The 27,389-nt window shown below is 41.8% G+C and overlaps 15 pseudogenes; all 15 read left to right on the top strand.

Moving 5' to 3' along the window:
• Positions 1-1,173: 1,173 nt before the first annotated feature.
• Positions 1,174-1,287, top strand: LOC142724688 (5S ribosomal RNA; annotated as a pseudogene).
• Positions 1,288-13,225: 11,938 nt separating this feature from the next.
• LOC142724620 (5S ribosomal RNA) lies at positions 13,226-13,341 on the top strand (annotated as a pseudogene).
• Positions 13,342-15,084: 1,743 nt separating this feature from the next.
• Positions 15,085-15,200, top strand: LOC142724619 (5S ribosomal RNA; annotated as a pseudogene).
• Positions 15,201-17,128: 1,928 nt separating this feature from the next.
• LOC142724648 (5S ribosomal RNA) lies at positions 17,129-17,245 on the top strand (annotated as a pseudogene).
• Positions 17,246-18,058: 813 nt separating this feature from the next.
• LOC142724646 (5S ribosomal RNA) lies at positions 18,059-18,175 on the top strand (annotated as a pseudogene).
• A 255-nt stretch (positions 18,176-18,430) lies between these two features.
• LOC142724679 (5S ribosomal RNA) lies at positions 18,431-18,547 on the top strand (annotated as a pseudogene).
• Positions 18,548-20,104: 1,557 nt separating this feature from the next.
• Positions 20,105-20,220, top strand: LOC142724657 (5S ribosomal RNA; annotated as a pseudogene).
• Positions 20,221-21,777: 1,557 nt separating this feature from the next.
• Positions 21,778-21,894, top strand: LOC142724628 (5S ribosomal RNA; annotated as a pseudogene).
• Positions 21,895-22,334: 440 nt separating this feature from the next.
• On the top strand, positions 22,335-22,452 carry LOC142724681 (5S ribosomal RNA; annotated as a pseudogene).
• A 255-nt stretch (positions 22,453-22,707) lies between these two features.
• LOC142724645 (5S ribosomal RNA) lies at positions 22,708-22,824 on the top strand (annotated as a pseudogene).
• A 69-nt stretch (positions 22,825-22,893) lies between these two features.
• On the top strand, positions 22,894-23,010 carry LOC142724630 (5S ribosomal RNA; annotated as a pseudogene).
• A 626-nt stretch (positions 23,011-23,636) lies between these two features.
• On the top strand, positions 23,637-23,754 carry LOC142724629 (5S ribosomal RNA; annotated as a pseudogene).
• Positions 23,755-24,939: 1,185 nt separating this feature from the next.
• Positions 24,940-25,056, top strand: LOC142724644 (5S ribosomal RNA; annotated as a pseudogene).
• Positions 25,057-26,241: 1,185 nt separating this feature from the next.
• Positions 26,242-26,358, top strand: LOC142724642 (5S ribosomal RNA; annotated as a pseudogene).
• A 627-nt stretch (positions 26,359-26,985) lies between these two features.
• LOC142724641 (5S ribosomal RNA) lies at positions 26,986-27,102 on the top strand (annotated as a pseudogene).
• The last annotated feature ends 287 nt before the right edge of the window (positions 27,103-27,389 follow it).

Here is a 27,389-nt window from a genome sequence, read left to right as displayed (position 1 = left end):
GTTTAGATTTTGTTTCACAATCGATTAAAAAGGACTATGGATTAAAGCATTTAATGTCAATGGCCATTCTAAGCTGAATGTCCCTGCTCTCGTCAGATCGCAGAAGTTACACAGCTTAAGGCCTCACCAGTACCAGTGTGGGAGACTGTCTGAGAATCCGTGGTGCGGTTGACTTTTTATTATGTCGTTTAGATTTTGTTTCACAATTGATTAAAAAGGACTATGGATTAAAGCATTTAATGTCAATGGCAATTCTAAGCTGAATGTGCCTGCTCTCGTTAGATCGCAGAAGTTACACAGCTTAACGCCTCGCTAGTACCAGTGTGGGAGACTGTCTGGGAATCCGTGGTGCGGTTGACTTTTTATTATGTCGTTTAGATTTTGTTTCACAATCGATTAAAAAGGACTATGGATTAAAGCATTTAATGTCAATGGCCATTCTAAGCTGAATGTGCCTGCTCTCGTCAGAACACAGAAGTTACACAGCTTAAGGCCTCACTAGTACCAGTGTGGGAGACTGTCTGGGAATCCATGGTGCGGTTGAATTTTTATTATGTCGTTTAGATTTTGTTTCACAATCGATTAAAAAGGACTATAGATTAAAGCATTTAATGTCAATGGCCATTCTAAGCTGAATGTCCCTGCTCTCGTCAGATCGCAGAAGTTACACAGCTTAAGGCCTCGCTAGTACCAGTGTGGGAGACTGTCTGGGAATCCGTGGTGCGGTTGACATTTTATTATGTCGTTTAGATTTTGTTTCACAATCGATTAAAAAGGACTATGGATTAAAGCATTTAATGTCAATCGCCATTCTAAGCTGAATGTGCCTGCTCTCGTCAGATCGCAGAAGTTACTCAGCTTAAGGCCTCGCTAGTACCAGTGTGGGAGACTGTCTGGGAATCCGTGGAGCGGTTGACTTTTTATTATGTCGTTTAGATTTTGTTTCACAATCGATTAAAAAGGACTATGGATTAAAGCAGTTAATGTCAATGGCAATTCTAAGCTGAATGTGCCTGCTCTCGTCAGATCGCAGAAGTTACACAGCTTAAGGCCTCGCTAGTACCAGTGTGGGAGACTGTCTTGGAATCCGTGGTGCGGTTGACTTTTTATTATGTCGTTTAGATTTTGTTTCACAATCGATTAAAAAGGACTATGGATTAAAGCATTTAATGTCAATGGCCATTCTAAGCTGAATGTGCCTGCTCTCGTCAGATCGCAGAAGTTACGCAGCTTAAGGCCTCGCTAGTACCAGTGTGGGAGACTGTCTGGGAATCCGTGGTGCGGTTGACTTTTTATTATGTCGTTTAGATTTTGTTTCACAATCGATTAAAAAGGACTATGGATTAAAGCATTTAATGTCAATGGCCATTCTAAGCTGAATGTGCCTGCTCTCGTCAGATCGCAGAAGTTACACAGCTTAAGGCCTCGCTAGTACCAGTGTGGGAGACTGTCTGGGAATCCGTGGTGCGGTTGACTTTTTATTATGTCGTTTAGATTTTGTTTCACAATCGATTAAAAAGGACTATGGATTAAAGCATTTAATGTCAATGGCCATTCTAAGCTGAATGTGCCTGCTCTCGTTAGATCGCAGAAATTACACAGCTTAACGCCTCGCTAGTACCAGTGTGGGAGACTGTCTGGGAATCTGTGGTGCGGTTGACTTTTTATTATGTCGTTTAGATTTTGTTTCACAATCGATTAAAAAGGAATATGGATTAAAGCATTTAATGTCAATGGCCATTCTAAGCTGAATGTGCCTGCTCTCGTCAGATCGCAGAACTTACACAGCTTAAGGGCTCGCTAGTACCAGTGTGGGAGACTGTCTTGGAATCCGTGGTGCGGTTGACTTTTTATTATGTCGTTTAGATTTTGTTTCACAATCGATTAAAAAGGACTATGGATTAAAGCATTTAATGTCAATGGCCATTCTAAGCTGAATGTCCCTGCTCTCGTCAGATCGCAGAAGTTACACAGCTTAAGGCCTCGCTAGTACCAGTGTGGGAGACTGTCTGGGAATCCGTGGTGCGGTTGACTTTTTATTATGTTGTTTAGATTTTGTTTCACAATCGATTAAAAAGGACTATGGATTAAAGCATTTAACGTCAATGGCCATTCTAAGCTGAATGTGCCTGCTCTCGTCAGAACGCAGAAGTTACACAGCTTAAGACCTCGCTAGTACCAGTGTGGGAGACTGTCAGGAAATCCATGGTGCGGTTGAATTTTTATTATGTCGTTTAGATTTTGTTTCACAATTGATTAAAAAAGGACTATGGATTAAAACATTTAACGTCAATGGCCATTCTAAGCTGCATGTGCCTGCTCTCGTCAGAACGCAGAAGTTACACAGCTTAAGGCCTCGCTAGTACCAGTGTGGGAGACTGTCTGGGAATCCGTGGTGCGGTTGACTTTTTATTATGTTGTTTAGATTTTGTTTCACAATCGATTAAAAAGGACTATGGATTAAAGCATTTAATGTCAATGGCCATTCTAAGCTGAATGTGCCTGCTCTCGTTAGATCGCAGAAGTTACACAGCTTAAGGCCTCGCTAGTACCAGTGTGGGAGACTGTCTGGGAATCCGTGGTGCGGTTGACTTTTTATTATGTCGTTTAGATTTTGTTTCACAATTGATTAAAAAGGACTATGGATTAAAGCATTTAACGTCAATGGCCATTCTAAGCTGAATGTGCCTGCTCTCGTCAGAACGCAGAAGTTACACAGCTTAAGGCCTCGCTAGTACCAGTGTGGGAGACTGTCTGGGAATCCATGGTGCGGTTGAATTTTTATTATGTCGTTTAGATTTTGTTTCACAATTGATTAAAAAGGACTATGGATTAAAGCATTTAACGTCAATGGCCATTCTAAGCTGCATGTGCCTGCTCTCGTCAGAACGCAGAAGTTACACAGCTTAAGGCCTCGCTAGTACCAGTGTGGGAGACTGTCTGGGAATCCGTGGTGCGGCTGACTTTTTATTATGTCGTTTAGATTTTGTTTCACAATCGATTAAAAAGGACTATGGATTAAAGCATTTAATGTCAATGGCCATTCTAAGCTGAATGTCCCTGCTCTCGTCAGATCGCAGAAGTTACACAGCTTAAGGCCTCGCTAGTACCAGTGTGGGAGACTGTCTGGGAATCCGTGGTGCGGTTGACTTTTTATTATGTTGTTTAGATTTTGTTTCACAATCGATTAAAAAGGACTATGGATTAAAGCATTTAATGTCAATGGCCATTCTAAGCTGAATGTGCCTGCTCTCGTTAGATCGCAGAAGTTACACAGCTTAAGGCCTCGCTAGTACCAGTGTGGGAGACTGTCTGGGAATCCGTGGTGCGGTTCACTTTTTATTATGTCGTTTAGATTTTGTTTCACAATTGATTAAAAAGGACTATGGATTAAAGCATTTAACGTCAATGGCCATTCTAAGCTGAATGTGCCTGCTCTCGTCAGAATGCAGAAGTTACACAGCTTAAGACCTCGCTAGTACCAGTGTGGGAGACTGTCAGGGAATCCATGGTGCGGTTGAATTTTTATTATGTCGTTTAGATTTTGTTTCACAATTGATTAAAAAGGACTATGGATTAAAACATTTAACGTCAATGGCCATTCTAAGCTGCATGTGCCTGCTCTCGTCAGAACGCAGAAGTTACACAGCTTAAGGCCTCGCTAGTACCAGTGTGGGAGACTGTCTGGGAATCCGTGGTGCGGTTGACTTTTTATTATGTTGTTTAGATTTTGTTTCACAATCGATTAAAAAGGACTATGGATTAAAGCATTTAATGTCAATGGCCATTCTAAGCTGAATGTGCCTGCTCTCGTTAGATCGCAGAAGTTACACAGCTTAACGCCTCGCTAGTACCAGTGTGGGAGACTGTCTGGGAATCCGTGGTGCGGTTGACTTATTATTATGTCGTTTAGATTTTGTTTCACAATAGATTAAATAGGACTATGGATTAAAGCATTTAACGTCAATGGCCATTCTAAGCTGAATGTGCCTGCTCTCGTCAGATCGCAGAAGTTACACAGCTTAAGGCCTCGCTAGTACCAGTGAGGGAGACTGTCTGGGAATCAGTGGTGCGGTTGAATATTTATTAGGTCGTTTAGATTTTGTTTCACAATCGATTAAAAAGGACTATGGATTAAAGCATTTAATGTCAATGGCCATTCTAAGCTGAATGTGCCTGCTCTCGTTAGATCGCAGAAGTTACACAGCTTATCGCCTCGCTAGTACCAGTGTGGGAGACTGTCTGGGAATCCGTGGTGCGGTTGACTTTTTATTATGTCGTTTAGATTTTGTTTCACAATCGATTAAAAAGGACTATGGATTAAAGCATTTAATGTCAATGGCCATTCTAAGCTGAATGTGCCTGCTCTCGTAAGATCGCAGAAGTTACACAGCTTAACGCCTCGCTAGTACCAGTGTGGGAGACTGTCTGGGAATCCGTGGAGCGGTTGACTTATTATTATGTCGTTTAGATTTTGTTTCACAATAGATTAAATAGGACTATGGATTAAAGCATTTTTCGTCAATGGCCATTCTAAGCTGAATGTGCCTGCTCTCGTCAGATCGCAGAAGTTACACAGCTTAAGGCCTCGCTAGTACCAGTGAGGGAGACTGTCTGGGAATCAGTGGTGCGGTTGAATATTTATTAGGTCGTTTAGATTTTGTTTCACAATCGATTAAAAAGGACTATGGATTAAAGCATTTAATGTCAATGGCCATTCTAAGCTGAATGTGCCTGCTCTCGTTAGATCGCAGAAGTTACACAGCGTAATGCCTCGCTAGTACCAGTGTGGGAGACTGTCTGGGAATCCGTGGTGCGGTTGACTTTTTATTATGTCGTTTAGATTTTGTTTCACAATAGATTAAATAGGACTATGGATTAAAGCATTTAACGTCAATGGCCATTCTAAGCTGAATGTGCCTGCTCTCGTCAGATCGCAGAAGTTACACAGCTTAAGGCCTCGCTAGTACCAGTGTGGGAGACTGTCTGGGAATCCGTGGCGCGGTTGAATTTTTATTATGTCGTTTAGATTTTGTTTCACAATCGATTAAAAAGGACTATGGATTAAAGCATTTAATGTCAATGGCCATTCTAAGCTGAATGTCCCTGCTCTCGTAAGATCGCAGAAGTTACACAGCTTAAGGCCTCGCTAGTACCAGTGTGGGAGACTGTCTGGGAATCCGTGGTGCGGTTGCCTTTTTATTATGTCGTTTAGATTTTGTTTCACAATCGATTAAAAAGGACTATGGATTAAAGCATTTAATGTCAATGGCCATTCTAAGCTGAATGTGCCTGCTCTCGTTAGATCGCAGAAGTTACACAGCTTAACGCCTCGCTAGTACCAGTGTGGGAGACTGTCTGGGAATCCGTGGTGCGGTTGACTTTTTATTATGTAGTTTAGATTTTGTTTCACAATCGATTAAAAAGGACTATGGATTAAAGCATTTAATGTCAATGGCTATTCTAAGCTGAATGTGCCTGCTCTCGTCAGATCGCAGAAGTTACACAGCTTAAGGCCTCGCTAGTACCAGTGTGGGAGACTGTCTGGGAATCCGTGGTGCGGTTGACTTTTTATTATGTCGTTTAGATTTTGTTTCACAATCGATTAAAAAGGACTATGGATTAAAGCAATCAATGTCAATGGCCATTCTAAGCTGAATGTGCCTGCTCTCGTCAGATTGCAGAAGTTACACAGCTTAAGGCCTCGCTAGTACCAGTGTGGGAGACTGTCTGGGAATCCGTGGTGCGGTTGACTTTTTATTATGTCGTTTAGATTTTGTTTCACAATAGATTAAATAGGACTATGGATTAAAGCATTTAACGTCAATGGCCATTCTAAGCTGAATGTGCCTGCTCTCGTCAGATCGCAGAAGTTACACAGCTTAAGGCCTCACCAGTACCTGTGTGGTGAGACTGTCTGGGAATCCGTGGTGCGGTTGACTTTTCTTATGTCGTTTAGATTTTGTTTCACAATTGATTAAAAAGGACTATGGATTAAAGCATTTAACGTCAATGGCCATTCTAAGCTGAATGTGCCTGCTCTCGTCAGAACGCAGAAGTTACACAGCTTAAGGCCTCGCTAGTACCAGTGTGGGAGAGTGTCTGGGAATCCGTGGTGCGGTTGAATTTTTATTATGTCGTTTAGATTTTGTTTCACAATCGATTAAAAAGGACTATGGATTAAAGCATTTAATGTCAATGGCCATTCTAAGCTGAATGTCCCTGCTCTCGTCAGATCGCAGAAGTTACACAGCTTAAGGCCTCGCTAGTACCAGTGTGGGAGACTGTCTGGGAATCCGTGGTGCGGTTGAATTTTTATTATGTCGTTTAGATTTTGTTTCACAATAGATTAAATAGGACTATGGATTAAAGCATTTAGCGTCAATGGCCATTCTAAGCTGAATGTGCCTGCTCTCGTCAGATCGCAGAAGTTACACAGCTTAAGGCCTCGCTTGTACCAGTGTGGGAGACTCTCTGAGAATCTGTGGTGCGGTTGAGTTTTTATTATGTTGTTTAGATTTTGTTTCACAATAGATTAAATAGGACTATGGATTAAGGCTTTTAAAGTCAATGGCCATTCTAAGCTGAATGTGCCTGCTCTCGTCAGATCGTAGAAGTTACACAGCTTAAGGCCTCGCTAGTACCAGTGTGGGAGACTGTCTGGGAATCCGTGGTGCGGTTGACTTTTTATTATGTCGTTTAGATTTTGTTTCACAATCGATTAAAAAGGACTATAGATTAAAGCATTTAATGTCAATGGCCATTCTAAGCTGAATGTGCCTGCTCTCGTTAGATCGCAGAAGTTACACAGCTTAACGCCTCGCTAGTACCAGTGTGGGAGACTGTCTGGGAATCCGTGGTGCGGTTGACTTTTTATTATGTCGTTTAGATTTTGTTTCACAATAGATTAAATAGGACTATGGATTAAAGCATTTAACGTCAATGGCCATTCTAAGCTGAATGTGCCTGCTCTCGTCAGATCGCAGAAGTTACACAGCTTAAGGCCTCGCTAGTACCAGTGTGGGAGACTGTCTGGGAATCCGTGGTGCGGTTGACTTTTTATTATGTCGTTTAGATTTTGTTTCACAATCGATTAAAAAGGACTATGGATTAAAGCATTTAATGTCAATGGCCATTCTAAGCTGAATGTGCCTACTCTCGTCAGATTGCAGAAGTTACACAGCTTAAGGCCTCGCTAGTACCAGTGTGGGAGACTGTCTTGGAATCCGTGGTGCGGTTGAGTTTTTATTATGTCGTTTAGATTTTGTTTCACAATCGATTAAAAAGGACTATGGATTAACGCATTTAATGTCAATGGCCATTCTAAGCTGAATGTGCCTGCTCTCGTCAGATCGCAGAAGTTACACAGCTTAAGGCCTCGCTAGTACCAGTGTGGGAGACTGTCTGGGAATCCGTGGTGCGGTTGACTTTTTATTATGTCGTTTAGATTTTGTTTCACAATCGATTAAAAAGGACTATGGATTAAAGCATTTAATGTCAATGGCCATTCTAAGCTGAATGTGCCTGCTCTCGTTAGATCGCAGAAGTTACACAGCTTAACGCCTCGCTAGTACCAGTGTGGGAGACTGTCTGGGAATCCGTGGTGCGGTTGACTTTTTATTATGTCGTTTAGATTTTGTTTCACAATCGATTAAAAAGGACTATGGATTAAAGCATTTAATGTCAATGGCCATTCTAAGCTGAATGTGCCTGCTCTCGTCAGAACACAGAAGTTACACAGCTTAAGGCCTCGCTAGTACCAGTGTGGGAGACTGTCTGGGAATCCGTGGTGCGGTTGACTTTTTATTATGTTGTTTAGATTTTGTTTCACAATAGATTAAATAGGACTTTGGATTAAGGCTTTTAATGTCAATGGCCATTCTAAGCTGAATTTGCCTGCCCTCGTTAGATCGCAGAAGTTACACAGCTTAACGCCTCGCTAGTACCAGTGTCGGAGACTGTCTGGGAATCCGTGTTGCGGTTGACTTTTTATTATGTCGTTTAGATTTTGTTTCACAATAGATTAAATAGGACTATGGAATAAAGCATTTAAAGTCAATGGCCATTCTAAGCTGAATGTGCCTGCTCTCGTCAGATCGCAGAAGTTACACAGCTTAAGGCCTCACCAGTACCAGTGTGGGAGACTGTCTGGGAATCCGTGGTGCGGTTGACTTTTTATTATGTCGTTTAGATTTTGTTTCACAATTGATTAAAAAGGACTATGGATTAAAGCATTTAACGTCAATGGCCATTCTAAGCTGAACGTACCTGCTCTCGTCAGAACGCAGAAGTAACACAGCTTAAGGCCTCGCTAGTACCAGTGTGGGAGACTGTCTGGGAATCCATGGTGCGGTTGAATTTTTATTATGTCGTTTAGATTTTGTTTCACAATCGATTAAAAAGGACTATGGATTAAAGCATTTAATGTCAATGGCCGTTCTAAGCTGAATGTCCCTGCTCTCGTCAGATCGCAGAAGTTACACAGCTTAAGGCCTCGCTAGTACCAGTGTGGGAGACTGTCTGGGAATCCGTGGTGCGGTTGAATTTTTATTATGTCGTTTAGATTTTGTTTCACAATCGATTAAAAAGGACTATGGATTAAAGCATTTAATGTCAATGGCCATTCTAAGCTGAATGTCCCTTCTCTCGTCAGATCGCAGAAGTTACGCAGCGTAAGGCCTCGCTAGTACCAGTGTGGGAGACTGTCTGGGAATCCGTGGTGCGGTTGACTTTTTATTATGTCGTTTAGATTTTGTTTCACAATCGATTAAAAAGGACTATGGATTAAAGCATTTAATGTCAATGGCCATTCTAAGCTGAATGTCCCTTCTCTCGTCAGATCGCAGAAGTTACGCAGCATAAGGCCTCGCTAGTACCAGTGTGGGAGACTGTCTGGGAATCCGTGGTGCGGTTGACTTTTTATTATGTAGTTTCGATTTTGTTTCACAATAGATTAAATAGGACTATGGATTAAAGCATTTAACGTCAATGGCCATTCTAAGCTGAATGTGCCTGCTCTCGTCAGATCGCAGAAGTTACACAGCTTAAGGCCTCGCTAGTACCAGTGTGGGAGACTGTCTGGGAATCCGTGGTGCGGTTGACTTTTTATTATGTCGTTTAGATTTTGTTTCACAATAGATTAAATAGGACTATGGATTAAAGCATTTAACCTCAATGGCCATTCTAAGCTGAATGTGCCTGCTCTCGTCAGATCGCAGAAGTTACACAGCTTAAGGCCTCGCTAGTACCAGTGTGGGAGACTGTCTGGGAATCCGTGGTGCGGTTGAATTTTTATTATGTCGTTTAGATTTTGTTTCACAATCGATTAAAATGGACTATGGATTAAAGCATTTAATGTCAATGGCCATTCTAAGCTGAATGTCCCTGCTCTCGTCAGATCGCAGAAGTTACACAGCTTAAGGCCTCGCTAGTACCAGTGTGGGAGACTGTCTGGGAATCCGTGGTGCGGTTGACTTTTTATTATGTCGTTTAGATTTTGTTTCACAATCGATTAAAAAGGACTATGGATTAAATCATTTAATGTCAATGGCCATTCTAAGCTGAATGTGCCTGCTCTCGTCAGATCGCAGAAGTTACTCAGCTTAAGGCCTCGCTAGTACCAGTGTGGGAGACTGTCTGGGAATCCGTGGAGCGGTTGACTTTTTATTATGTCGTTTAGATTTTGTTTCACAATCGATTAAAAAGGACTATGGATTAAAGCATTTAATGTCAATGGCCATTCTAAGCTAAATGTGCCTGCTCTCGTCAGATTGCAGAAGTTACACAGCTTAAGGCCTCGCTAGTACCAGTGTGGGAGACTGTCTTGGAATCCGTGGTGCGGTTGACTTTTTATTATGTCGTTTAGATTTTGTTTCACAATCGATTAAAAAGGACTATGGATTAACGCATTTAATGTCAATGGCCATTCTAAGCTGAATGTGCCTGCTCTCGTCAGATCGCGGAAGTTACACAGCTTAAGGCCTCGCTAGTACCAGTGTGGGAGACTGTCTGGGAATCCGTGGTGCGGTTGACTTTTTATTATGTCGTTTAGATTTTGTTTCACAATCGATTAAAAAGGACTATGGATTAAAGCATTTAATGTCAATGGCCATTCTAAGCTGAATGTGCCTGCTCTCGTTAGATCGCAGAAGTTACACAGCTTAACGCCTCGCTAGTACCAGTGTGGGAGGCTGTCTGGGAATCCGTGGTGCGGTTGACTTTTTATTATGTCGTTTAGATTTTGTTTCACAATAGATTAAATAGGACTATGGATTAAAGCATTTAACGTCAATGGCCATTCTAAGCTGAATGTGCCTGCTCTCGTCAGATCGCAGAAGTTACACAGCTTAAGGCCTCGCTAGTACCAGTGTGGGAGACTGTCTGGGAATCAGTGGTGCGGTTGAATATTTATTATGTCGTTTAGATTTTGTTTCACAATCGATTAAAAAGGACTATGGATTAAAGCATTTAATGTCCCTGCTCTCGTCAGATTGCAGAAGTTACACAGCTTAAGGCCTCGCTAGTACCAGTGTGGGAGACTGTCTGGGAATCTGTGGTGCGGTTGACTTTTTATTATGTCGTTTAGATTTTGTTTCACAATCGATTAAAAAGGACTATGGATTAAAGCATTTAATGTCAATGGCCATTCTAAGCTGAATGTGCCTGCTCTCGTCAGAACGCAGAAGTTACACAGCTTAAGGCCTCGCTAGTACCAGTCTGGGAATCCGTGGTGCGGTTGCCTTTTTATTATGTTGTTTAGATTTTGTTTCACAATAGATTAAATAGGACTTTGGATTAAGGCTTTTAATGTCAATGGCCATTCTAAGCTGAATTTGCCTTCTCTCGTTAGATCGCAGAAGTTACACAGCTTAACGCCTCGCTAGTACCAGTGTGGGAGACTGTCTGGGAATCCGTGGTGCGGTTGACTTTTTATTATGTCGTTTAGATTTTGTTTCACAATAGATTAAATAGGACTATGGATTAAAGCATTTAACGTCAATGGCCATTCTAAGCTGAATGTGCCTGCTCTCGTCAGATCGCAGAAGTTACACAGCTTAAGGCCTCACCAGTACCTGTGTGGGAGACTGTCTGGGAATCCGTGGTGCGGTTGACTTTTATTATGTCGTTTAGATTTTGTTTCACAATTGATTAAAAAGGACTATGGATTAAAGCATTTAACGTCAATGGCCATTCTAAGATGAATGTGCCTGCTCTCGTCAGAACGCAGAAGTTACACAGCTTAAGGCCTCGCTAGTACCAGTGTGGGAGAGTGTCTGGGAATCCGTGGTGCGGTTGAATTTTTATTATGTCGTTTAGATTTTGTTTCACAATCGATTAAAAAGGACTATGGATTAAAGCATTTAATGTCAATGGCCATTCTAAGCTGAATGTGCCTGCTCTCGTTAGATCGCAGAAGTTACACAGCTTAACGCCTCGCTAGTACTAGTGTGGGAGACTGTCTGGGAATCCGTGGTGTGGTTGACTTTTTATTATGTCGTTTAGATTTTGTTTCACAATAGATTAAATAGGACTATGGATTAAGGCTTTTAATGTCAATGGCCATTCTAAGCTAAATGTGCCTGCTCTCGTCAGATCGCAGAAGTTACACATCTTAAAGCCTCGCTAGTACCAGTGTGGGAGACTGTCTGGGAATACGTGGTGCGGTTGAATTTTTATTATGTCGTTTAGATTTTGTTTCACAATCGATTAAAAAGGACTATGGATTAAAGCATTTAATGTCGATGGCCATTCTAAGCTGAATGTGCCTGCTCTCGTTAGGTCGCAGAAGTTACACAGCTTAAGGCCTCGCTAGTACGAGTGTGGGAGACTGTCTGGGAATCCATGGTGAGGTTGACTTTTTATTATGTCGTTTAGATTTTGTTTCACAATAGATTAAATAGGACTATGGATTAAAGCATTTAACGTCAATGGCCATTCTAAGCTGAATGTGCCTGCTCTCGTCAGATCGCAGAAGTTACACAGCTTAAGCCCTCGCTAGTACCAGTGTGGGAGACTGTCTGGGAATCCGTGGTGCAGTTGACTTTTTGTTATGTCGTTTAGATTTTGTTTCACAATTGATTAAAAAGGACTATGGATTAAAGAATTTAATGTCAATGGCCATTCTAAGCTGAATGTCCCTGCTCTCGTCAGATGGCAGAAGTTACACAGCTTAAGGCCTTGCTAGTACGAGTGTGGGAGACTGTCTGGGAATCCGTGGTGAGGTTGACTTTTTATTATGTTGTTTAGATTTTGTTTCACAATAGATTAAATAGGACTATGGATTAAGGCTTTTAATGTCAATGGCCATTCTAAGCTGAGTGTGCCTGCTCTCGTTAGATCGCAAAAGTTACACAGCTTAAGGCCTCGCTAGTACCAGTGTGGGAGACTGTCTGGGAATCCGTGGTGCGTTGAATTTTTATTATGTCGTTTAGATTTTGTTTCACAATCGATTAAAAAGGACTATGGATTAAAGCATTTAATGTCAATGGCCATTCTAAGCTGAATGCCCCTGCTCTCGTCAGATCGCAGAAGTTACACAGCCTAAGGCCTCGCTAGTACCAGTGTGGGAGACTGTCTGGGAATCCGTGGTGCAGTTGACTTTTTATTATGTTGTTTCGATTTTGTTTCACAATCGATTAAAAAGGACTATGGATTAAAGCATTTAATGTCAATGGCCATTCTAAGCTGAATGTCCCTCCTCTCGTCAGATCGCAGAAGGTACACAGCTTAAGGCCTCACTAGTACCAGTGTGGGAGACTGTCTGGGAATCCGTGGTGCGGTTGACTTTTTATTATGTCGTTTAGATTTTGTTTCACAATCGATTAAAAAGGACTATGAATTAAAGCATTTAATGTCAATGGCCATTCTAAGCTGAATGTGCCTGCTCTCGTCAGATCGCAGAAGTTACACCGCTTAAGGCCTCGCTAGTACCAGTGTGGGAGACTGTCTGGGAATCCGTGGTGCGGTTGACTTTTTATTATGTCGTTTAGATTTTGTTTCACAATAGATTAAATAGGACTATGGATTAAAGCATTTAACGTCAATGGCCATTCTAAGCTGAATGTGCCTGCTCTCGTCAGAACGCAGAAGTTACACAGCTTAAGGCCTCGCTAGTACCAGTGTGGGAGACTGTCTGGGAAACCGTGGTGCGCTTGCCTTTTTATTATGTCGTTTAGATTTTGTTTCACAATCGATTAAAAAGGACTATGGATTAAAGCATTTAATGTCAATGGCCATTCTAAGCTGAATGTGCCTGCTCTCGTCAGATCGCAGAAGTTACACAGCTTAAGGCCTCGCTAGTACCAGGGTGGGAGACTGTCTGGGAATCCGTGGTGCGGTTGACTTTTTATTATGTCGTTTAGATTTTGTTTCACAATAGATTAAATAGGACTATGGATTAAAGCATTTAATGTCAATGGCCATTCTAAGCTGAATGTGCCTGCTCTCGTTAGGTCGCAGAAATTACACAGCTTAAGGCCTCGCTAGTACGAGTGTGGGAGACTGTCTGGGAATCCATGGTGCGGTTGACTTTTTATTATGTCGTTTAGATTTTGTTTCACAATAGATTAAATAGGACTATGGATTAAAGCATTTAACGTCAATGGCCATTCTAAGCTGAATGTGCCTGCTCTCGTCAGATCGCAGAAGTTACACAGCTTAAGCCCTCGCTAGTACCAGTGTGGGAGACTGTCTGGGAATCCGTGGTGCAGTTGACTTTTTGTTATGTCGTTTAGATTTTGTTTCACAATTGATTAAAAAGGACTATGGATTAAAGAATTTAATGTCAATGGCCATTCTAAGCTGAATGTCCCTGCTCTCGTCAGATGGCAGAAGTTACACAGCTTAAGGCCTTGCTAGTACGAGTGTGGGAGACTGTCTGGGAATCCGTGGTGAGGTTGACTTTTTATTATGTTGTTTAGATTTTGTTTCACAATAGATTAAATAGGACTATGGATTAAGGCTTTTAATGTCAATGGCCATTCTAAGCTGAGTGTGCCTGCTCTCGTTAGATCGCAAAAGTTACACAGCTTAAGGCCTCGCTAGTACCAGTGTGGGAGACTGTCTGGGAATCCGTGGTGCGTTGAATTTTTATTATGTCGTTTAGATTTTGTTTCACAATCGATTAAAAAGGACTATGGATTAAAGCATTTAATGTCAATGGCCATTCTAAGCTGAATGCCCCTGCTCTCGTCAGATCGCAGAAGTTACACAGCCTAAGGCCTCGCTAGTACCAGTGTGGGAGACTGTCTGGGAATCCGTGGTGCAGTTGACTTTTTATTATGTTGTTTCGATTTTGTTTCACAATCGATTAAAAAGGACTATGGATTAAAGCATTTAATGTCAATGGCCATTCTAAGCTGAATGTCCCTGCTCTCGTCAGATCGCAGAAGTTACACAGCTTAAGGCCTCACTAGTACCAGTGTGGGAGACTGTCTGGGAATCCGTGGTGCGGTTGACTTTTTATTATGTCGTTTAGATTTTGTTTCACAATCGATTAAAAAGGACTATGAATTAAAGCATTTAATGTCAATGGCCATTCTAAGCTGAATGTGCCTGCTCTCGTCAGATCGCAGAAGTTACACCGCTTAAGGCCTCGCTAGTACCAGTGTGGGAGACTGTCTGGGAATCCGTGGTGCGGTTGACTTTTTATTATGTCGTTTAGATTTTGTTTCACAATAGATTAAATAGGACTATGGATTAAAGCATTTAACGTCAATGGCCATTCTAAGCTGAATGTTCCTGCTCTCGTCAGAACGCAGAAGTTACACAGCTTAAGGCCTCGCTAGTACCAGTGTGGGAGACTGTCTGGGAATCCGTGGTGCGCTTGCCTTTTTATTATGTCGTTTAGATTTTGTTTCACAATCGATTAAAAAGGACTATGGATTAAAGCATTTAATGTCAATGGCTATTCTAAGCTGAATGTGCCTGCTCTCGTCAGATCGCAGAAGTTACACAGCTTAAGGCCTCGCTAGTACCAGTGTGGGAGACTGTTTGGGAATCCGTGGTGCGGTTGACTTTTTATTATGTCGTTTAGATTTTGTTTCACAATCGATTAAAAAGGACTATGGATTAAAGCATTTAATGTCAATGGCCATTCTAAGCTGAATGTGCCTGCTCTCGTCAGATCGCAGAAGTTACACAGCTTAAGGCCTCGCTAGTACCAGGGTGGGAGACTGTCTGGGAATCCGTGGTGCGGTTGACTTTTTATTATGTCGTTTAGATTTTGTTTCACAATAGATTAAATAGGACTATGGATTAAAGCATTTAACGTCAATGGCCATTCTAAGCTGAATGTGCCTACTCTCGTCAGATCGCAGAAGTTACTCAGCTTAAGGCCTCGCTAGTACCAGTGTGGGAGACTGTCTGGGAATCCGTGGTGTGGTTGACTTTTTATTATGTTGTTTAGATTTTGTTTCACAGTAGATTAAATAGGACTATGGATTAAGGCTTTAATGTCAATGGCCATTCTAAGCTGAATGTCCCTGCTCTCGTCAGATCGCAGAAGTTACACAGCTTAAGGCCTCGCTAGTACCAGTGTGGGAGACTGTCTGGGAATCCGTGGTGCGGTTGACTTTTTATTATGTCGTTTAGATTTTGTTTCACAATCGATTAAATAAGACTATGGATTAAAGCATTTAACGTCAATGGCCATTCTAAGCTGAATGTGCCTGCTCTCGTCAGCTTGCAGAAGTTACACAGCTTAAGGCCTCGCTAGTACCAGTGTGGGAGACTGTCTGGGAATCCGTGGTGCGGTTGACTTTTTATTATGTCGTTTAGATTTTGTTTCACAATAGATTAAATAGGACTATGGATTAAGGCTTTTAATGTCAATGGCCATTCTAAGCTGAATGTGCCTGCTCTCGTCAGATCGCAGAAGTTACACAGCTTAAGGCCTCGCTAGTACCAGTGTGGGAGACTGTCTGGGAATCCGTGGTGCGGTTTACTTTTTATTATGTCGTTTAGATTTTGTTTCACAATCGATTAAAAAGGACTATGGATTAAAGCATTTAATGTCAATGGCCATTCTAAGCTGAATGTGCCTGCTCTCGTTAGATCGCAGAAGTTACACAGCTTAATGCCTTGCTAGTACCAGTGTGGGAGACTGTCTGGGAATCCGTGGTGCGGTTGACTTTTTATTATGTTGTTTAAATTTTGTTTCACAGTAGATTAAATAGGACTATGGATTAAGGCTTTAATGTCAATGGCCATTCTAAGCTGAATGTGCCTGCTCTCGTCAGATCGCAGAAGTTACACAGCTTAAGGCCTCGCTAGTACCAGTGTGGGAGACTGTCTGGGAATCCGTGGTGCGGTTTACTTTTTATTATGTCGTTTAGATTTTGTTTCACAATCGATTAAAAAGGACTATGGATTAAAGCATTTAATGTCAATGGCCATTCTAAGCTGAATGTGCCTGCTCTCGTTAGATCGCAGAAGTTACACAGCTTAACGCCTCGCTAGTACCAGTGTGGGAGACTGTCTGGGAATCCGTGGTGCGGTTGACTTTTTATTATGTTGTTTAGATTTTGTTTCACAATAGATTAAATAGGACTATGGATTAAAGCATTTAACGTCAATGGCAATTCTAAGCTGAATGTGCCTGCTCTCGTCAGATCGCAGAAGTTACACAGCTTAAGGCCTCGCTAGTACGAGTGTGGGAGACTGTCTGGGAATCCGTGGTGCGGTTGACTTTTTATTATGTTGTTTAGATTTTGTTTCACAATAGATTAAATAGGACTATGGATTAAGGCTTTTAATGTCAATGGCCATTCTAAGCTGAGTGTGCCTGCTCTCGTCAGATCGCAGAAGTTACACAGCTTAAGGCCTCGCTAGTACCAGTGTGGGAGACTGTCTGGGAATCCGTGGTGCGGTTGCCTTTTTATTATGTTGTTTAGATTTTGTTTCACAATAGATTAAATAGGACTATTGATTAAAGCATTTAATGTCAATGGCCATTCTAAGCTGAATGTGCCTGCTCTCGTCAGATCGCAGAAGTTACACAGCTTAAGGCCTCGCTAGTACCAGTGTGGGAGACTGTCTGGGAATCCATGGTACGGTTGACTTTTTATTATGTCGTTTAGATTTTGTTTCACAATCGATTAAAAAGGACTATGGATTAAAGCATTTAATGTCAATGGCCATTCTAAGCTGAATGTGCCTGCTCTCGTCAGATCGCAGAAGTTACACAGCTTAAGGCCTCGCTAGTACCAGTGTGGGAGACTGTCTGGGAATCCGTGGTGCGGTTGACTTTTTATTAAGTCGTTTAGATTTTGTTTCACAATCGATTAAATAGGACTATGGATTAAAGCATTTAACGTCAATGGCCATTCTAAGCTGAATGTGCCTGCTCTCGTCAGATCGCAGAAGTTACACATCTTAAGGATTCGCTAGTACCAGTGTGGGAGACTGTCTGGGAATCCGTGGTGCGGTTGACTTTTTATTATGTCGTTTAGATTTTGTTTCACAATCGATTAAAAAGGACTATGGATTAAAGCACTTAATGTCAATGGCCATTCTAAGCTGAATGTCCCTGCTCTCGTCAGATCGCAGAAGTTACACAGCTTAAGGCCTCGCTAGTTCCAGTGTGGGAGACTGTCTGGGAATCCGTGGTGTGGTTGACTTTTGATTATGTCGTTTAGATTTTGTTTCACAATAGATTAAATAGGACTATGGATTAAAGCATTTAACGTCAATGGCCATTCTAAGCTGAATGTGCCTGCTCTGGTCAGAACGCAGAAGTTACACAGCTTAAGGCCTCGCTAGTACCAGTGTGGGAGACTGTCTGGGAATCCGTGGTGCGGTTGAATTTTTATTATGTCGTTTAGATTTTGTTTCACAATAGATTAAATAGGACTATGGATTAAGGCTTTTAATGTTAATGGCCATTCTAAACTGAATGTGCCTGCTCTCGTCAGATCGCAGAAGTCACACAGCTTAAGGCCTCGCTAGTACCAGTGTGGGAGACTGTCTGGGAATACGTGGTGCGGTTGACTTTTTATTATGTCGTTTAGATTTTGTTTCACAATCGATTAAAAAGGACTATGGATTAAAGCATTTAATGTCAATGGCCATTCTAAGCTGAATGTGCCTGCTCTCGTCAGATCGCAGAAGTTACACAGCTTAAGGCCTCGCTAGTACCAGTGTGGGAGACTGTCTGGGAATCCGTGGTGCGGTTGACTTTTTATTAAGTCGTTTAGATTTTGTTTCACAATAGATTAAATAGGACTATGGATTAAAGCATTTAACGTCAATGGCCATTCTAAGCTGAATGTGCCTGCTCTCGTCAGATCGCAGAAGTTACACAGCTTAAGGACTCGCTAGTACCAGTGTGGGAGACTGTCTGGGAATCCGTGGTGCGGTTGACTTTTTATTATGTCGTTTAGATTTTGTTTCACAATCGATTAAAAAGGACTATGGATTAACGCATTTAACGTCAATGGCCATTCTAAGCTGAATGTCCCTGCTCTCGTCAGATCGCAGAAGTTACACAGCTTAAGGCCTCGCTAGTACCAGTGTGGGAGACTGTCTGGGAATCCGTGGTGCGGTTGACTTTTTATTATGTCGTTTAGATTTTGTTTCACAATCGATTAAAAAGTACTATGGATTAAAGCATTTGATGTCAATGGCCATTCTAAACTGAATGTGCCTGCTCTCGTCAGATCGCAGAAGTTACACAGCTTAAGGCCTCGCTAGTACCAGTGTGGGAGACTGTCTGGGAATCCGTGGTGTGGTTGACTTTTGATTATGTCGTTTAGATTTTGTTTCACAATAGATTAAATAGGACTATGGATTAAAGCATTTAACGTCAATGGCCATTCTAAGCTGAATGTGCCTGCTCTGGTCAGAACGCAGAAGTTACACAGCTTAAGGCCTCGCTAGTACCAGTGTGGGAGACTGTCTGGGAATCCGTGGTGCGGTTGAATTTTTATTGTGTCGTTTAGATTTTGTTTCACAATCGATTAAAAAGGACTATGGATTAAATCCTTTAATGTCAATGGTCATTCTAAGCTGAATGTCCCTGCTCTTGTTAGATCGCAGAAGTTACACAGCTTAACGCCTCGCTAGTACCAGTGTGGGAGACTGTCTGGGAATCCGTGGTGCGGTTGCCTTTTTATTATGTCGTTTAGATTTTGTTTCACAATAGATTAAATAGGACTATGGATTAAGGCTTTTAATGTTAATGGCCATTCTAAGCTGAATGTGCCTGCTCTCGTCAGATCGCAGAAGTTACACAGTTTAAGGCCTCGCTAGTACCAGTGTGGGAGACTGTCTGGGAATCCGTGGTGCGGTTGACTTTTTATTATGTAATTTAGATTTTGTTTCACAATCGATTAAAAAGGACTATGGATTAAAGCATTTAATGTCAATGGCTATTCTAAGCTGAATGTGCCTGCTCTCGTTAGATCGCAGAAGTTACACAGCTTAACGCCTCGCTAGTACAAGTGTGGGAGACTGTCTGGGAATCCGTGTTGCGGTTGACTTTTTATTAAGTCGTTTAGATTTTGTTTCACAATAGATTAAATAGGACTATGGATTAAAGCATTTAACGTCAATGGCCATTCTAAGCTGAATGTGCCTGCTCTCGTCAGATCGCAGAAGTTACACAGCTTAAGGACTCGCTAGTACCAGTGTGGGAGACTGTCTGGGAATCCGTGGTGCGGTTGACTTTTTATTATGTCGTTTAGATTTTGTTTCACAATCGATTAAAAAGGACTATGGATTAAAGCATTTAATGTCAATGGCCATTCTAAGCTGAATGTCCCTGATCTCGTCAGATCGCAGAAGTTACACAGCTTAAGGCCTCGCTAGTACCAGTGTGGGAGACTGTCTGGGAATCCGTGGTGCGGTTGACTTTTTATTATGTCGTTTAGATTTTGTTTCACAATCGATTAAAAAGTACTATGGATTAAAGCATTTAATGTCAATGGCCATTCTAAGCTGAATGTGCCTGCTCTCTTTAGATCGCAGAAGTTACACAGCTTAAGGCCTCGCTAGTACCAGTGTGGGAGACTGTCTGGGAATCCGTGGTGCGGTTGACTTTTTATTATGTTGTTTAGATTTTGTTTCACAATAGATTAAATAGGACTATGGATTAAAGGATTTAATGTCAATGGCCATTCTAAGCTGAATGTGCCTGCTCTCGTCAGATCGCAGAAGTTACGCAGCTTAAGGCCTCGCTAGTACCAGTGTGGGAGACTGTCTGGGAATCCGTGGTGCGGTTGAATTTTTATTGTGTCGTTTAGATTTTGTTTCACAATCGATTAAAAAGGACTATGGATTAAAGCCTTTAATGTCAATGGCCATTCTAAGCTGAATGTCCCTGCTCTTGTTAGATCGCAGAAGTTACACAGCTTAACGCCTCGCTAGTACCAGTGTGGGAGACTGTCTGGGAATCCGTGGTGCGGTTGACTTTTTATTATGTTGTTTAGATTTTGTTTCACAATAGATTAAATAGGACTATGGATTAAGGCTTTTATTGTTAATGGCCATTCTAAGCTGAATGTGCCTGCTCTCGTTAGATCGCAGAAGTTACACAGCTTAACGCCTCGCTAGTACCAGTGTGGGAGACTGTCTGGGAATCCGTGGTGCGGTTGACTTTTTATTATGTCGTTTAGATTTTGTTTCACAATCGATTAAAAAGGACTATGGATTAAAGTATTTAATGTCAATGGCCATTCTAAGCTGAATGTGCCTGCTCTCGTCAGATCGCAGAAGTTACACAGCTTAAGGCCTCGCTAGTACCAGTGTGGGAGACTGTCTGGGAATAAGTGGTGCGGTTGACTTTTTACTATGTTGTTTAGATTTTGTTTCACAATAGATTAAATAGGACTATGGATTAAGGCTTTTAATGTCAATGGCCATTCTAAGCTGAATGTGCCTGCTCTCGTAGATCGCAGAAGTTACACAGCTTAAGGCCTCGCTAGTACCTGTGTGGGAGACTGTCTGGGAATCCGTGGTGCGGTTGACTTTTTATTATGTTGTTTAGATTTTGTTTCACAATCGATTAAAAAGGACTATGGATTAAAGCATTTAATGTCAATGGCCATTCTAAGCTGAATGTGCCTGCTCTCGTCAGATCGCAGAAGTTACACAGCTTAAGGCCTCGCTAGTACCAGTGTGGGAGACTGTCTGGGAATCCGTGGTGCGGTTGAATTTTTATTATGTCGTTTAGATTTTGTTTCACAATCGATTAAAAAGGACTATGGATTAAAGCATTTAATGTCAATCACCATTCTAAGCTGAATGTCCCTGCTCTCGTCAGATCGCAGAAGTTACACAGCTTAAGGACTCGCTAGTACCAGTGTGGGAGACTGTCTGGGAATCCGAGGTGCGGTTGACTTTTTATTATGTCGTTTAGATTTTTTTTCACAATCGATTAAAAAGGACTATGTATTAAAGCATTTAGTGTCAATGGCCATTCTAAGCTGAATGTCCCTGCTCTCGTCAGATCGCAGAAGTTACACAGCTTAAGGCCTCGCTAGTACCAGTGTGGGAGACTGTCTGGGAATCTGTGGTGCGGTTGAATTTTTATTATGTCGTTTAGATTTTGTTTCACAATCGATTAAAAAGGACTATGGATTAAAGCATTTAATGGCAATGGCCATTCTAAGCTGAATGTCCCTGCTCTCGTCAGATCGCAGAAGTTACACAGCTTAAGGCCTTGCTAGTACCAGTGTGGGAGACTGTCTGGGAATCCGTGGTGCGGTTGACTTTTTATTATGTTGTTTAGATTTTGTTTCACAATCGATTAAAAAGGACTATGGATTAAAGCATTTAATGTCAATGGCCATTCTAAGCTGAATGTACCTGCTCTCGTCAGACCGCAGAAGTTACACAGCTTAAGGCCTCGCTAGTACCAGTGTGGGAGACTGTCTGGGAATCCGTGGTGCGGTTGACTTTTTATTATGTCGTTTAGATTTTGTTTCACAATCGATTAAAAAGGACTATGGATTAAAGCATTTAATGACAATGGCCATTCTAAGCTGAATGTCCCTGCTCTCGTCAGATCGCAGAAGTTACACAGCTTAAGGCCTCGCTAGTACCAGTGTGGGAGACTGTCTGGGAATCCGTGGTGCGGTTGACTTTTTATTATGTCGTTTAGATTTTGTTTCACAATCGATTAAAAAGGACTATGGATTAAAGCATTTAATGTCAAAGGCCATTCTAAGCTGAATGTGCCTGCTCTCGTCAGATCGCAGAAGTTACACAGCTTAAGGCCTCGCTAGTACCAGTGTGGGAGACTGTCTGGGAATCCGTGGTGCGGTTGACTTTTTATTATGTCGTTTAGATTTTGTTTCACAATAGATTAAATAGGACTATGGATTAAAGCATTTAACGTCAATGGCCATTCTGAGCTGAATGTCCCTGCTCTCGTCAGATCGCAGAAGTTACACAGCTTAAGGCCTCGCTAGTACCATTGTGGGAGACTGTCTGGGAATCCGTGGTGCGGTTGCCTTTTTATTATGTCGTTTAGATTTTGTTTCACAATCGATTAAAAAGGACTATGGATTAAAGCATTTAATGTCAATGGCCATTCTAAGCTGAATGTGCCTGCTCTCGTCAGATCGCAGAAGTTACACAGCTTAAGGCCTCGCTAGTACCAGTGTGGGAGACTGTCTGTAAATCCGTGGTGCGGTTGACTTTTTATTATGTCGTTTAGATTTTGTTTCACAATCGATTAAAAAGGACTATGGATTAAAGCATTTAATGTCAATGGCCATTCTAAGCTGAATGTGCCTGCTCTCGTCAGATCGCAGAAGTTACACAGCTTAAGGCCTCGCTAGTACCAGTGTGGGAGACTGTCTGGGAATCCGTGGTGCGGTTGACTTTTTATTATGTCGTTTAGATTTTGTTTCACAATAGATTAAATAGGACTATGGATTAAAGCATTTAACGTCAATGGCCATTCTAAGCTGAATGTCCCTGCTCTCGTCAGAACGCAGAAATTACACAGCTTAAGGCCTCGCTAGTACCAGTGTGGGAGACTGTCTGGGAATCCGAGGTGCGGTTGACTTTTTATTATGTCGTTTAGATTTTGTTTCACAATCAATTAAAAAGGACTATGGATTAAAGCATTTAATGTCAATGTCCATTCTAAGCTGAATGTACCTGCTCTCGTCAGATCGCAGAAGTTACACAGCTTAAGTCCTTGCTAGTACCAGTGTGGGAGACTGTCTGGGAATCCGTGGTGCGGTTTACTTTTTATTATGTCGTTTAGATTTTGTTTCACAATAGATTAAATAGGACTATGGATTAAAGCATTTAATGTCAATGGCCATTCTAAGCTGAATGTGCCTGCTCTTGTCAGAACGCAGAAGTTACACAGCTTAAGGCCTCGCTAGTACCAGTGTGGGAGACTGTCTGGGAATCCGTGGTGCGGTTGACTTTTTATTATGTTGTTTAGATTTTGTTTCACAATAGATTAAATAGGACTATGGATTAAGGCTTTTAATGTCAGTGGCCATTCTAAGCTGAATGTGCCTGCTCTCGTCAGATCGCAGAAGTTACACAGCTTAAGGCCTCGCTAATACCAGTGTGGGAGACTGTCTGGGAATCCGTGGTGCGGTTGACTTTTTATTATGTTGTTTAGATTTTGTTTCACAATAGATTAAATAGGACTATGGATTAAGGCTTTTAATGGCAATGGCCATTCTAAGCTGAATGTGCCTGCTCTCGTCAGATCGCAGAAGTTACGCAGCTTAAGGCCTCGTTAGTACCAGTGTGGGAGACTATCTGGGAATCCGTGGTGCGGTTGACTTTTTATTATGTCGTTTAGATTTTGTTTCACAATCGATTAAAAAGGACTATGGATTAAAGCATTTAATGTCAATGGCCATTCTAAGCTGAATGTGCCTGCTCTCGTTAGATTGCAGAAGTTACACAGCTTAACGCCTCGCTAGTACCAGTGTGGGAGACTGTCTGGGAATCCGTGGTGCGGTTGACTTTTTATTATGTTGTTTAGATTTTGTTTCACAATCGATTAAAAAGGACTATGGATTAAAGCATTTATTGTCAATGGCCATTCTAAGCCGAATGTGCCTGCTCTCGTCAGATCGCAGAAGTTACACAGCTTAAGGCCTCGCTAGTACCAGTGTGGGAGACTGTCTGGGAATCCGTGGTGCGGTTGACTTTTTATTATGTCGTTTAGATTTTGTTTCACAATCGATTAAAGAGGACTATGGATTAAAACATTTAATGTCAATGGCCATTCTAAGCTGAATGTGCCTGCTCTCGTCAGATCGCAGAAGTTACACAGCTTAAGTCCTCGCTAGTACCAGTGTGGGAGACTGTCTGGGAATCCGTGGTGCGGTTGACTTTTTATTATGTCGTTTAGATTTTGTTTCACAATAGATTAAATAGGACTATGGATTAAAGCATTTAATGTCAATGGCCATTCTAAGCTGAATGTGCCTGCTCTCGTCAGAACGCAGAAGTTACACAGCTTAAGGCCTCGCTAGTACCAGCGTTGGAGACTGTCTGGGAATCCGTGGTGCGGTTGAATTTTTATTATGTCGTTTAGATTTTGTTTCACAATCGATTAAAAAGGACTATGGATTAAAGCATTTAATGCCAATGGCCATTCTAAGCTGAATGTCCCTGCTCTCGTCAGATCGCAGAAGTTACACAGCTTAAGGCCTCGCTAGTACCAGTGTGTGAGACTGTCTGGGAATCGGTGGTGCGGTTGACTTTTAATTATGTTGTTTAGATTTTGTTTCACAATAGATTAAATAGGACTATGGATTAAGGCTTTTAATGTCAATGGCCATTCTAAGCTGAATGTGCCTGCTCTCGTCAGATCGCAGAAGTTACACAGCTTAAGGCCTCGCTAGTACCAGTGTGGGAGACTGTCTGGGAATCCGTGGTGTGGTTGACTTTTTATTATGTCGTTTAGATTTTGTTTCACAATCGATTAAAAAGGACTATGGATTAAAGCATTTAATGTCAATGGCCATTCTAAGCTGAATGTGCCTGCTCTCGTCAGATCGCAGAAGTTACACAGCTTAAGGCCTCGCTAGTACCAGTGTGGGAGACTGTCTGGGAATCCGTGGTGCGGTTGACTTTTTATTATGTCGTTTAGATTTTGTTTCACAATAGATTAAATAGGACTATGGATTAAAGCATTTAACGTCAATGGCTATTCTAAGCTGAATGTCCCTGCTCTCGTCGGAACGCAGAAATTACACAGCTTAAGGCCTCGCTAGTACCAGTGTGGGAGACTGTCTGGGAATCCGAGGTGCGGTTGACTTTTTATTATGTCGTTTAGATTTTGTTTCACAATCGATTAAAAAGGACTATGGATTAAAGCATTTAATGTCAATGGCCATTCTAAGCTGAATGTGCCTGCTCTCGTTAGATTGCAGAAGTTACACAGCTTAACGCCTCGCTAGTACCAGTGTGGGAGACTGTCTGGGAATCCGTGGTGCGGTTGACTTTTTATTATGTTGTTTAGATTTTGTTTCACAATCGATTAAAAAGGACTATGGATTAAAGCATTTATTGTCAATGGCCATTCTAAGCCGAATGTGCCTGCTCTCGTCAGATCGCAGAAGTTACACAGCTTAAGGCCTCGCTAGTACCAGTGTGGGAGACTGTCTGGGAATCCGTGGTGCGGTTGACTTTTTATTATGTCGTTTAGATTTTGTTTCACAATCGATTAAAGAGGACTATGGATTAAAACATTTAATGTCAATGGCCATTCTAAGCTGAATGTGCCTGCTCTCGTCAGATCGCAGAAGTTACACAGCTTAAGGCCTCGCTAGTACCAGCGTTGGAGACTGTCTGGGAATCCGTGGTGCGGTTGAATTTTTATTATGTCGTTTAGATTTTGTTTCACAATCGATTAAAAAGGACTATGGATTAAAGCATTTAATGCCAATGACCATTCTAAGCTGAATGTCCCTGCTCTCGTCAGATCGCAGAAGTTACACAGCTTAAGGCCTCGCTAGTACCAGTGTGTGAGACTGTCTGGGAATCGGTGGTGCGGTTGACTTTTAATTATGTTGTTTAGATTTTGTTTCACAATAGATTAAATAGGACTATGGATTAAGGCTTTTAATGTCAATGGCCATTCTAAGCTGAATGTGCCTGCTCTCGTCAGATCGCAGAAGTTACACAGCTTAAGGCCTCGCTAGTACCAGTGTGGGAGACTGTCTGGGAATCCGTGGTGTGGTTGACTTTTTATTATGTCGTTTAGATTTTGTTTCACAATCGATTAAAAAGGACTATGGATTAAAGCATTTAATGTCAATGGCCATTCTAAGCTGAATGTGCCTGCTCTCGTCAGATCGCAGAAGTTACACAGCTTAAGGCCTCGCTAGTACCAGTGTGGGAGACTGTCTGGGAATCCGTGGTGCGGTTGACTTTTTATTATGTCGTTTAGATTTTGTTTCACAATAGATTAAATAGGACTATGGATTAAAGCATTTAACGTCAATGGCTATTCTAAGCTGAATGTCCCTGCTCTCGTCGGAACGCAGAAATTACACAGCTTAAGGCCTCGCTAGTACCAGTGTGGGAGACTGTCTGGGAATCCGAGGTGCGGTTGACTTTTTATTATGTCGTTTAGATTTTGTTTCACAATCAATTAAAAAGGACTATGGATTAAAGCATTTAATGTCAATGGCCATTCTAAGCTGAATGTGCCTGCTCTCGTCAGATCGCAGAAGTTACACAGCTTAAGGCCTTGCTAGTACCAGTGTGGGAGACTGTCTGGGAATCCGTGGTGCGGTTGAATTTTTATTATGTAGTTTAGATTTTGTTTCACAATCGATTAAAAAGGACTATGGATTAAAGCATTTATTGTCAATGGCCATTCTAAGCCGAATGTGCCTGCTCTCGTCAGATCGCAGAAGTTACACAGCTTAAGGCCTCGCTAGTACCAGTGTGGGAGACTGTCTGGGAATCCGTGGTGTGGTTGACTTTTTATTATGTCGTTTAGATTTTGTTTCACAATCGATTAAAAAGGACTATGGATTAAAGCATTTAATGTCAATGGCCATTCTAAGCTGAATGTGCCTGCTCTCGTCAGATCGCAGAAGTTACACAGCTTAAGGCCTCGCTAGTACCAGTGTGGGAGACTGTCTGGGAATCCGTGGTGCGGTTGACTTTTTATTATGTCGTTTAGATTTTGTTTCACAATAGATTAAATAGGACTATGGATTAAAGCATTTAACGTCAATGGCTATTCTAAGCTGAATGTCCCTGCTCTCGTCGGAACGCAGAAATTACACAGCTTAAGGCCTCGCTAGTACCAGTGTGGGAGACTGTCTGGGAATCCGAGGTGCGGTTGACTTTTTATTATGTCGTTTAGATTTTGTTTCACAATCGATTAAAAAGGACTATGGATTAAAGCATTTAATGTCAATGGCCATTCTAAGCTGAATGTGCCTGCT

Source organism: Rhinoderma darwinii, unplaced genomic scaffold, assembly GCF_050947455.1.
Source record: "Rhinoderma darwinii isolate aRhiDar2 unplaced genomic scaffold, aRhiDar2.hap1 Scaffold_585, whole genome shotgun sequence".
In the NCBI taxonomy this organism is placed as follows: domain Eukaryota; kingdom Metazoa; phylum Chordata; class Amphibia; order Anura; family Rhinodermatidae; genus Rhinoderma; species Rhinoderma darwinii.
This window is presented reverse-complemented; position numbering and strand designations above follow the sequence as displayed.